The following is a 9899-nucleotide window of genomic DNA, read 5'->3' as shown; positions in this document are numbered from 1 at the left end:
CAGACCCCATCACCAGTCCCCATTATATTGCATCTGGCCTGCTTCATTTATTTGCATTACTTGCCTTGCTTTTGAGTTTGAACAAAAGCTCTGTGAATCTCAATATTTCTGGTGAAAACCCTTTTTCAGCTTGTCTCATGGAGAAGACAGTATTACCCATTTTTTATTCAAGTAAAACAGATAAACAGAATTGTACATACATCTTAAGTGTATAGTTCATTGAATTTTCACAAATTGAACATACACATCTAATCAGTACCCAGAGCAAGAAACAGAACATCACCAGCCCCCAGAAATCCCTCTCATGCTCCTTTCACAATTTGAACACTGAGGGTAACCATATTCTGACTTCTAACATCACAGATTTGTTTTACCTATTTTTGTAATTATACAAATGGACTCATATAGTATGTACTATGTTGTGTCTGGCTTCTTTTGATCAACATCATGTTTATGAGATTCACATTGTCATGTATAGCTGTAGTTTGTTCATCTTCATTGCTGTCCAGTATTCTATTATATGATCATTCTACAATTTATCCATTCTATTGATGGGCATTTGGGTCATTTGCATTTTGAGGCTTTTAGAAAAAGTGCTGTTGTGAACATTCTCAAACATGTCTTTTGCTGCACATACACGTGCATTTCTGTTAAGTATATACCCAGGAGTGGAACAGCTGGGTCATAAGGGTATGTGTGTGATCATTTAGGAGGTGCTGACAAACAGTTTTCCAAAGTGGTTATACAGTTCATGTTTCCACTAGAAGTGTATGAAAGTTCCCATTTCTCCACATTTTCACCAACATTTCAGATTTCACTTTCCACTTTGAAAAAGATAGACTTCCCCGGATTTTAGTCATCAGTGTCTTCATTTGATTTTCATACGTCTTGAGTTCAATGCACAACTTTTATCACTTTAAGTAACTCTGGCATTAATCTTTAATAAATGATTGGGTTTCACAATCAATTTGTACATAGATACCTTAAATTAGTAAATTTTCTCACTAAGTGAATTTCTTCCAGCCAAGTATTATCGACTGTTTTTTTAATAAGATTAGAAATTTATTTTTATTTTATTTATTTATTTTTTAACACCATAGCACCTGGTATTCCTAGGTGGTCTCCTACCAAAGTACTAACCAGGCCTGACCCTGCTTAGCTTCCAAGATCAGATGAGATCGGGTATGTTCAGGGTGGCATGGCCATAGAATCTACTGTTTCTTTTCAAGTCACAGAGTATATTCCGTATGGGAAGACAGAATTGTTCTCTGTGTTTATAGCTATAATCTAAAGGTAACCAACAGTATTTCACATTTGTGACTGTTTGTAGTAACTCTGCCCACAGGGCAGAATGCTGCCATTATCTGGCCAAAGGTTGACTTTAATGATCAGTAACAAGTTTCTCATATCATGCAACCCCTCTTACTTTGCTGTAAGCTCATCCTTCCAAAATACCGAGACAAAGCACTAATAAAGACACTTTTTGTGATGCCATCAAGGACTAACTAGGAAACTAGTCTCAGGTCCCTGGAGCCTTCTGTTTTTGTCTAAGCTGATTTTCTCCCCAGAATCTCTGGTAACCAAGCGTTATAAATAAACTTTTCATATAATTGTTTAATTGAATGGAAAATGGCCTTTGCAGAATCGGTCCTTTGTTATTCCACTATATTTAATGTTTATTTCTTTTCTTTGCTTGCCTACTTTGAGTGATTTCTGGCTTTGATACATTGCATCTTAAATTTTAATTGTTTACCTGAGTAATTACCATATTTACACTTGTTTCTTCTTAATATTTAATTGCTTAACAATGTAACATAACTTTCAACACTGGATAAGTGGGAAATCATTGTTTTGAATAATTTTATTTTTTAAAACAGTAATAACTTTTTTTTTTTTTTTTAATTTAAGATACATGCTCGACATAGCCATTTGCTACAACCTAGGGTGGCCTGTGTTCAGTGATGCTTTCTTTTTCCACCAACAGGGACAAATTGAAGTAGACAGTGAAACTAAGTTAGTGGCGCTTATTTTACAGTGATGAAAATGCCAGGAAAGATTTAAAGACATTACCAGCCTTTCTAGTGAAAACTCTTCAGGAGCATCCATCCCTTGCTTACTGTAAGGGCAGGGTAATTGAGCATTATTTGAAAATCAAAGGTCTGACTCAGAGTCAGGCTGTGGTTCAGTATATGAAAATAGTAGAAGCTCTACCAACTTATGAAGTCCATTATTATGCAGTAAAAGATAAACAAGGACTTCCTTGGTGGCTCGGAATCAGCTATAAAGGAATTAGCTAGTATGATTTACAATACAAGGTGAAACCTTGGAAAATCTCACTTAGGGTGCTACTTCTAATGATGCTTAAATGCCAGATGAGGTTAAACATAGAAGAGAACAAATGCTGTCCAGACTCACTTTCTATATCAATACAAAATTAAGTATGCTGTGGAGGGAAAAAATTGAATCCCCGGAGGAAAAAAAATGGCATAGATGATAGAGGCTCTGTTCATCCCTCTGGCAACCAAATCAAAGTTGTGACGAAAACAAGGAACAGCAGCAAGGAAAAATCTCCTGGGATCTACATGAACAAGCCATGCTAGGGAGAAATCCAAGAAAGCACCCTGCAATGGCAGAAGGTAAGACTCATCGAGGACATAGGCCTGCTAGGTCCCGAGCAGCTGAATGAGATGGAGGCTGCAGCAGCAGCGGCAGCGGCAGCGGCAGCGGCAGAAGCCTCTTAAAGGGGCTGTGACTGCAAGTGGATTTTCCCAGCAACGGACTTGCTCACTCTGAGCACCAGTGCCAATTAGGCTGCGCACAGGGGGCACCAGAGACTTACAGGCAGACATTGTTGGAGTGAGGGCGGAGTGAGGGCTGAGGTGAGACTTGCTCTGTACAGAAGTGCCGGAGGTATCTATTGTTCCCTGTTGAGCCCTTCCCCACTAGTGCTTGGACACAGAGCTGCCATAGCTGTGATATCATCAAACTGGATAACAGAGGTCGCTCCGCCCAGAGGATTCCTTGAAACTCTGCCTCCCCCAACTCAGGCCCCACTCAAGCCACATCCAGGTGTATCCTCAGCGAGTCAGGTGCCCTTTGCTGAGACTCACACTGGAGAAGGCAGTTGGCCTCAGTTTCTGGTGTGGCCTTTTGAGGCAACTATAAGCACAGCATCTGTGGATTGCTTGCTGAATCTTAACAGGTAGCCCTGGAGGGGCAGAGGCTTGGGCTAAATTTGGCCTGTAGCTGAACTCCTCTCAGGACTGTGCTACTAGACACCTACTTCACAAATCCAGGAGACTTAAGAGCTTTGCTTAATACATAGAAACAGACACGGAAAGGCAGCCAAATGGGAAGACGAAGAAGCAGAAACCATATGAGAAACAAAACAGAGATCCAGAAATAATGGAGTCAAGTAATCTAACAGATGCAGAGTTCAAAATACTGGTTATAAAGATGCTCAATGAACTTTTGGGAAGTGTAGATAAATTCAGTGAGAAGTTCAACAAAGAGATAAAAAACATAAAAATGGAAATGGAAATTACAAAAGGAAACCAGTCTGAAACGGAGAACACATTATCTGAGATGAGAAGTATATTAAGTGGAATAAATGAAGGAATAAACAAAGTGAATAAAGAAGAGGATCAAATGACCTATCTAGAGGACAGGAAAGCCAAGGACACTCAATCAGAATGGCAAGAAAAAAGATGCCAAGACTATAAAAATAATTTAAGGAGCATATGGGACACTATTAAAGGTCAAAATATCCATGTCATGGGTGTACCTGAAGGAAAACAAGATGTTGAACAGCTATTTGAAGAAATAATGATGGAAAACTTTCCTAACCTGGTGAAGGAAATAGACATACAACTCCAGGGCTCAGAGAATCCCAAAAACCAGAGATCCAAAGAGACCCACACTAAGACACATCCTAATTAAAATGCCAAAGGTTAAATACAAAGAAAGAATATTAAAAGCAGCAAGAGAAAAAGCAGATAGTTACCTATAAGAGAACACTCATAAGACTGGCAGCTGATTTCTCAAAAGAAACTATGCAGGACAGAAGGGCTTGGCACAAAATATTCGACAGGATGAAGACCCAGGATCTACAACTAAGACTAATTTATCCAGCAAAGTTATCATTTAGAATTGAAAGACAGATAAAGAGCTTCCCAGACAAAAAATAAGCTAAAGGAATTTATCATCACCAAGCCAATATTACAGGAAATGTTGAAGGGACTTCTTTAAGAAGAAAAAACATGTGTTAAAAACAGGAATAAAGAATGGTAGCAACTACATTGTTGTTACCATTAGTAAGTACCTCAAGCGGAAAAGAATTAAGTGCTCCAAATAAAAGATAGAGTGGCTGAATGGATAAAAAAACAAGACCCTTACATGCTGCCTACAAGAGACTCCAGATTAAAAGACACACAGACTAAAAGGAAGAAGAAAAAGATATTGCTTTGATGGACCTAGAAAGTATTAAGTCAGACAGAGAAAGATAAATACTATATGATTTCACTTATATGCGGAATCTAAGGAATAAAAATAACAGATTAATCAAAAGCAGAAGCACAAACATAGTGGACAATTTGGTGACGGACAGAGGGGAAGGGCATTTGGGGGGGCTGAGAGAATGGGGTGAAGGGTTAAAGAAGTACAAATTAGTAGCTGATGGATGGTCATGGGGATGAGGAATATGGCATAGGGAATGCAATTAGCATTAATACATTGGCTAGGTGGAGGGTCAGGGGAGGGAGGGAGCAATTGGGGGGGATCGTTTTATGAACTATAAAGATATCTAACCAATGTACTGTATACTGGAAACTAAAATAAATAAATTTAAAAAAAACTAAAAAAGATACATGCTCATTTTAAAGACTCAAGCAATTAAGAAAAGCATAACAAATAAAGCAAAAAATTACTCCCTCTTATCACTCAGAAAATAACTATTGCTGACCTTATGTGAATATTATTCCAGACATTTGTGATGCATGCATAGAGATAAAAATTTAGAAAAACAAAAAGGTAAACAGACAATATTAGTAAAATTAAATCATGTAACAGCGAATGATTAATAAAAAAATTATTAGAGTTAATTTCAATTTAACGAAAAAAGAGCAAATAATGATATGGAATAGCTGAACTTCAGATAAATTTTTCATTACATTTTAGGCATATCTTAGAGAGTGTGATAATGTATACTTGGGCTTCTCAGTCCTGATCTCTAACTCTTGACTCAAAACTAGAGGAATTTCTTGATTACATGTCCAACAATACTAGTCTCCTCAATCTCTAATAGTTCATTTTATTGTAATGTGTGTTTTTGTCAGTAGCATGTTATTCTTCCTGTAAAAAGATAAAATGGAAAGAATGAAATGAGGAAGAAAAAGGAGAAGGAAGAAAGCAAAGAAGGAAAGTTTCTACTTCAATGTCTATATTTCAGTTTGTCATTTCAGTGGTCCTCTTAATTAAAGTGTCATGTAACTTATAGATGATTCTCAATGAGTATTATAGAGACACCTGGTGTTTTGTTAAACAGGTCTGGCCCTCCTACTGCATTATGGGATAGGTCCAAAAGACCCTTGCGGTATGATCACATTAGAGTTTATGGTGTCTTGCTTGATCCATATCCTCTCACAAATAAAATAGGTTGCACTAAAGTCTAGTCTTGTTCAATCTATTTTTTGCAGCCTGTTATTGCTATGAGGCTTCTTTTTTTAATCTACAAAATTCTAATGAGATCATCTTTAGATCATCAACACAAAACCCCAGCGCAGTAGTAATTATCAAAAAAGACCCATATGAGATGACATAAAAATGTTAATAGATTATTGTATGGTCTACACATGCCATAAACTATGCATGACTTTGTAGTACCAGAGAAACTCTACATTCAACTCTTACATTACCAATACAGACCACAATGCTATCAATTGCATCTCGTTAACCAGAGTGTAAAGAACCTAAGAATGCTATAATTGAATAAGAACTGAAAATTTAATAAGAAAGGTCAGCAAGTGAATGAGAGGAAGGAGACAAACATTTCTTGAGCTTCTATTTTTATGCTAAATAGATTGTTTACATCTTTTGAATCCTCAAACAACCCTGTGGAATTGGTATCATTTGTATTTTCATGTTACAGATGAGTAAACAAGGAACAGAGGAGTTAATGTTGTAATGGGTTAAAATTTGAATCTACATCTGTCCAACTCTCGTATTTTTTTCTCCTGAGCTGTTCTCCCTTCCTGCAAGTTGTTATCCCAACAAAATTTTAAGCCATACACTAAATGAAAGTATATGCCTGGTGTGAGGATGGTATATGCAGACTGCTACATGGCTCCTCTATTCGATCACTGCTCAGAGCATCAGACCCAGTTATTTCAGTGAGGTTGTTGGTGTTCTCTCAAAGTCACGCCTAACACTAAATGGATTTGATTACTGCCTGTCCTTGCCACCTGATGCTGCCAGGGGAAATAGAACAGCTGCTGGAAAGACTTACTAATTCCTTTGAATAGTTTGTAACATTATCTAAACTTTAGATTCTAAAGGGATTTGTAGATACTTCAGTTTAAATATATATACATCAATCAAAATATATCTAGCAACAAGAGAATAGTTTTTTATGAATATTATTTTGTTGGTATTATATAGACTTCTCAAATAATGTATATGAAATTTAATCCCAAGTTATGAATACTTGCATGACAGTTCACAAGCATTTAGAAATAGAGTTCTATTTGAAAGGTCATGTGCACATTTGAGCAACTTGATATCAAGTGATCTTATTAGGGAGATTACATCGTAGACCTTGTGATGCTAAAAGCATTTTTTTAGTCATGAGCTACGTAAAGGTAAAAACTGATTGTCTATATGATATTTTTATATTTCTTACAATTTTAATACTAAGGAAAATTAAGTTAGAAATGCATTTGTTTATCACTCTTTGTGATTTAAAAAATCTCTCAAAAATACTTGGGTAAAAATCACATAACTCATAAAGAACAAAGTAGTCTTGATTAAAGTATAATAAGCCACTTGATGGCAAGAACAACTTCTGTACATCATGTTCCGAAAATGAAACAAAACAAAACAAAACAAAACATTAACTGCTCTAGTCTATAGTCAAAATATGTTCCAGATGTATGAATGGTGGGAGTACGAAGGGATGGTGGAAAGAGTTATACCTTATTTTATTTTATAACTGGAGAAACTAAGAAAAGAAGTGATCGTTGAAAGCTTAGCGCATTTTTAACACACTTGTATCTACATTCGCTTGCCCTCTAAGCAGAATATCTGTACTTTATTGATTCAAATTAAGGAAGCAGTGCTTTCTTCTTGTTTCTAATCTGCTCTCACCTGAAAGCTGCAGTAGCTATGCAGCCATCACCTCTTGCTCCCTGCCTAGCTTTCTTTTATGCTGGCCTGTGGTTGGGAAAGGCACTTCATTCTTTTTTTGGCTTTAATTTACTAAAATATTTAATTTACTAAAATTATTTACTGAGCTAAAACTCAGAACATAACTACCTTAATGTCGCTGCCATCAAAGCAATTGAATATAATTTTGTGTATAATTATGTTCTTTCATTGTTACATTTTTCAGACTCTCCCAGTGTTGGAATGAAACAAATTAGTCAGACCAAGGCACAGAGGACTCCGACTCACCCTGGAAAGCTGTGAGTCTCTCTAATATACTGACCTAAATAAAGTTGCAATTGCATTATAAAAAAAATAAATATAAGAAACAGAAGAAAAGAAAGCAGCTTACATCCTAAAAAGAAATTAATTTACAATCACATTTTTCTAAGTATAATCCTTCAGTTCTCTCCCCCATCTCTTCTGTATGATTCCCCCCTTTTGGCTTCACAGCCTACATAGCCCAGAGAAAACCCTCTGGTTATAGAAAATTTCTATGTGGTGAGATTTTAGCCCCCCCCTCCCTTACCCACTCCTAACTCCTGTACAAATAGTTTCACCATCTGTCTATAACACTGCCTGAAATTCTGTCATTAAATATATTCCTTCAGATTAAATATATACCCACTTATTTTAAAAATTATAATCACTTCATCGAATATTCCCATAAACCTGACACAACTATTTATATTGTTTTAATTCTCTCTGATATTTTCAATGTTTCTGCAGATATTTTAGTTCTGATTGTTCACTTGACATTGTTTAATATGTTCATATACCAATACAAGGCATATATTTATCACATTATTTTTGTCAATGTGCTCTACTTTGAGAATTTACAAAGAATATGGAATTTTAATTGTTTCAAGTTTCATTTTCATAAATATTTCTGCCTTAAACATTACTGTATACTATTTTCTTAAATAACCTTAAATTTCCCAAAGTAAAAGTCAAAGAATGGCAACACTTTAACATATCATTTCATATTTCTAATATAGTTATACCTACTCCACTGAAAGACTGTATCAATTTCCAACACTATCAGCAATATATGAGTGCTAGTCTCTATACTATTGGTTGATTACTATCATTTTTAATTTAAAAATATGTACATGGTGTTAATATATATAGGTAAAATTCATAATTTTTTATTTTATATTTATTTTTTCACTGAATAAGGTAATGATATTTTAAATGATTGTTTTATTATAGCTCTTCCATTTGGAAAGTCTAGAGTCTGGATATTGATCTTATTAAGATCATGCAGCAAGGAAGTGACAGAATTAATTTGAATTTAGGTTTGTCAAGTCATTCTACTATAAGGAGGAGAAGATGAGGCTGGAGAATTGTGAGAAAGCTGGTCATAAACACAGAAATGTTCTTTGTATATCTTATAAATTGAATTGTTTTTAATACTATGTTAAGTTTCATTGTAAAACATACATACAGAAAAGTATATGTATGTAATTACAGAGTGAGCTCTTGTTATAAGATAGAATATTGTTACTATCTTAGAAGCTTGGTGTGTGTCTTATACTTGCTTCAAGAAGCAACCCTTTATTTATGCCTCCCTAAATTACATATTGGTTAGGTTTATCTGTTTTCAAACATCATGCAAATAGAACCATACTGTCGGTCTTCTTTATGACTTGCTTCTTTTACTCAACATTATGTTTAGAAGAATCATCAATATTGATGCATGTAGCTGTAGTTTGACAATTTTTTATTTCTGTATAGTTATATTAGTTTTATATGCTGTGTAACAAATTATCACAAATTTGATGGCTTAAACCATCACACATTTATTATCTTACATTTTCCGTAGAGTCAAGAATCCAGATATGACGTAACTGGGTCCTCTGCTCAGGGTCTCACAGGCTGCTGTCAAGGTGCCCGCCAGGCTGCATTCTCATTTGGGGACTTAACTGGGAAGAATTTGTTTCAATCCTCATTCAGGTTGTTGGCAGAATTTTTTTTCAGCTTTAAAACAACTATCAGCTTGCTTCTACAAGGCCGGCAGGAGAGAAGAATCTGCTTAGATATGTATATATAGACATAGATATGTGTGTGTGTATATATGAATGTATATATATATATACGCACATATATGTATAAATATATGGAGAGACACACACAGTCAGGGGTGTGATATCCCATCACCTTTGCTAAATAACATAACCTAATCAATAGAGCAATATCTCATGACCTTTGTCACATTCTATTTGTTAGAAGCATATCATGGGGTTCTGTCTGCATTCAAGGAGAGCTGATTATACAAAGAGTAATAGCAGCAGGAGAGATCGTGGGAGGGGGGTGCTATTTAAAATTCTGCTTACCACAACAGTAATTCATCACAATCTATTGTAGCTTGTCATCCAGTCTACCGCTGATGGACATTTAGATTGTTTCAAGTTTTGGGCTGTGATGGTTTAATTTTATGTGTTAATTTGGCTGGGCTACGATGCCCAGATATTCGGATGTTT

The 9899-nt window shown here is 35.6% G+C and overlaps 1 pseudogene; it reads right to left on the bottom strand.

The window, feature by feature from the left end:
* Positions 1–1091: 1091 nt before the first annotated feature.
* On the bottom strand, positions 1092–1210 carry LOC111732391 (annotated as a pseudogene).
* Positions 1211–9899: the final 8689 nt, after the last annotated feature.

This window comes from Pteropus vampyrus, unplaced genomic scaffold, assembly GCF_000151845.1.
Source record: "Pteropus vampyrus isolate Shadow unplaced genomic scaffold, Pvam_2.0 Scaffold453, whole genome shotgun sequence".
In the NCBI taxonomy this organism is placed as follows: domain Eukaryota; kingdom Metazoa; phylum Chordata; class Mammalia; order Chiroptera; family Pteropodidae; genus Pteropus; species Pteropus vampyrus.
The sequence above is the reverse complement of the archived record's forward strand: the minus strand, read 5'-3'. Positions and strand labels throughout refer to the sequence as shown.